The sequence below is a fragment of the Daucus carota genome, chromosome 1 (genome assembly GCF_001625215.2).
Source record: "Daucus carota subsp. sativus chromosome 1, DH1 v3.0, whole genome shotgun sequence".
Taxonomy (NCBI): Eukaryota; Viridiplantae; Streptophyta; class Magnoliopsida; order Apiales; family Apiaceae; genus Daucus; species Daucus carota.
The window spans coordinates 17,913,532-17,915,966 of NC_030381.2; the positions used below are offsets into that span (position 1 = coordinate 17,913,532).

The 2,435-nt window shown below is 34.8% G+C and overlaps 1 long non-coding RNA gene across 1 annotated transcript; it reads right to left on the minus strand.

The window, feature by feature from the left end:
• Positions 1-1,045: 1,045 nt before the first annotated feature.
• Positions 1,046-2,226, minus strand: LOC135151187 (uncharacterized). The gene is made up of 3 exons (XR_010289760.1): positions 2,087-2,226; positions 1,340-1,540; positions 1,046-1,249 (listed from the first exon to the last, which is right to left on the minus strand). It is a non-coding gene; the product is annotated as an uncharacterized LOC135151187 (long non-coding RNA).
• Between the last annotated feature and the right edge of the window lie 209 nt (positions 2,227-2,435).

The window sequence follows — 2,435 nt, forward strand, 5'->3', positions numbered from 1 at the left end:
GTGTCGTTATCGTGTCGTGTTCCGTGTAAAATCGAATTTAAATATAAAAATAAATAAATATATAAATTATTGTAAATATTAGATTTACAACCGTTAACGTTTAGGTTTGGGTTGCAGAATGATTAACCCGCCCAACCCGAACCGTGTACACCCCTACCCTCGAGCCTAAACCCTAATTATGCGAGGCTGAAGGGCCGAAGGCCCTGAAGCCGAGACGCCGGCGGAATAAATTAATTTACAACCGTTAACATTTTGGGTTTAGGTTTGGGTTGTAGAATGATTAATTCGCACTGTAAATTAAATTGGCCGACGGTTAGGGTTTAGGATTGAGGGTGTAGGGCCGGTAGGCCCTACTCCCTCGAGCCTAAACCATAATTATGCGAGGCTGAAGGGCCGAAGGCCCTGAAGCAGAGACGCCGGCGGAATAAATTAATTTACAACCGTTAACATTTAGGGTTTAGGTTTGGGTTGCAGAATGATTAATTCGTACTGTATATTAAATTCGCACTGTAAATTAAACGGTAGTGAAAGTAACGTGTTCACTTAAAAATAAAATATAAAAAATCAAGACGCTACACAATGTAGTGTTTTGGTTAAAAAAATCAAAACGCTACACCATGTGCGTCTCTAAATGTCAGTGAGGGCCAATTATGGAGTGTTTTGATATTCGGGGCATTACTACCCCAAATTTGGTTATTTGGTGCCGAAACCCACTTATTTTAATTTAATATTTTTTTGATTAACCTGGTACACTATCAAATTCCAAATAAAATTGTCTTCCCACTGATGATTGGAAAATAGATGAGATATCTAAGTTATAAAAATTCCGAGGCAATGTATCATTGGATTAGTTAATAAGGAGTAACAGTTTTCAGCTGCTTTAGATATGATCCAAGCCAATACCGCGTTTCTTTTACATACATTTGAAAAAAGAATAAGAACTAAAGCGCATAACTGTTTCGGCATTTGCCAAAAAACTCCTGTTATATTCTTGATTCTATTGCCTACATAATTTTTTCAGTCTTCATCGAATAAAACCCTTCCTTTGATCATCTTTTTCCCATGGACACGTGCACCCTTGCGTTTACTTGCTTCAATCACTATACTCATGACTCTCTCAGATGCCATCTTGTTGTATAAAAGTTTTGCTTCATCGAGGATTTTTTTGTCTTATCTCATTCAACGGAGAAGCCAAAATAGCATGACAATACTTTGCACGAATCTTATCCAACTGTGTTGTTTGTCCATACTGTAATCAAAAAAGGCATATTCAAATTGAATTAGAGAGATGACAGTATATAGCATGATTATGCGAAAGTACATATTAAAGTTTACTCACATTTTCGGGTTTCAAATCACTTGTCCAGGTCTTCGCATCCCCCATGTAGGTCTCCATGTGCCTCATCAAAAACAATCCACAATCCGTGTCATTTTGAATTGTTTGCCAAGGCATTACCAAGTAAGATGGTTTTAAATTTTTCACCAAATTAGCCAACAAACTTAAGTTGTTCTCCAACAAGTATTTCTCAAAGTGTCGACGCTGCAATATATAAATATTTACTGTCATTAAAATGTATAATGCAATTATAGTGATGATTATTAGCTATGTGTTTGCAAAAACAAAAAACGTTCCAAAAGTCTAACACTAACAAGGAAAAGTGGTCATCTAATAAATTTATCTCAAATACGAATATTGATATGTGGTGAAGTCATTAACGTTCAACAACCAAATGGGAAGAGGATCGTCTGTTTTAATGACAAGCAGTTTTGCCAAATTTTCAAATCAAATCTGGGAATTTCTGCAGCTTGTAAATTTTGTTGATTACTGTAAGGACATGTGTTATACTTTTAACCACCACATAATCACCACATATGTGATGATTATGTGGTGATTTAAATTATACATCCTATACTTTAAACTAAAACAGCCGATTTTGCTTCTGTTTTCTACTCAATCATCTATCAGTCAAAAGCATAGTTGATATATAGGGTACACTGAGCAGTTCGAACATGATCAAAAACAAAATGTATAATGCAATTATAGTGATGATTATTAGCTATGTGGTTGCAAAAACAAAAAACGTACCAAAAGTCTAATTCTTGGCCCATAATATTTTCCTGCATTTTTCCCCTGGCGGATGTTGTCTATAACTTCGAATGCTTGCTTCTTTAAGTTGAAGCAGACCAAGTAAAAATGTCTATTTGCATAGACTGGGAAGAACAGCTGCAAGTCATGAAGTTTTGGAAATATCATGCATAAATAATCATAATCATATACTCATCTATTATTTAACTAAACAATTTTTTTATAGTTTAGTAGGCAAATAAACATTTTACCAAATCACTTCCTTCAAATCTGATATTTAAATATCTATTAATGAAGTGCTCCATTTCACTTTTAAACATCTGATATTGAGCCTCTTCACTATTCTTCT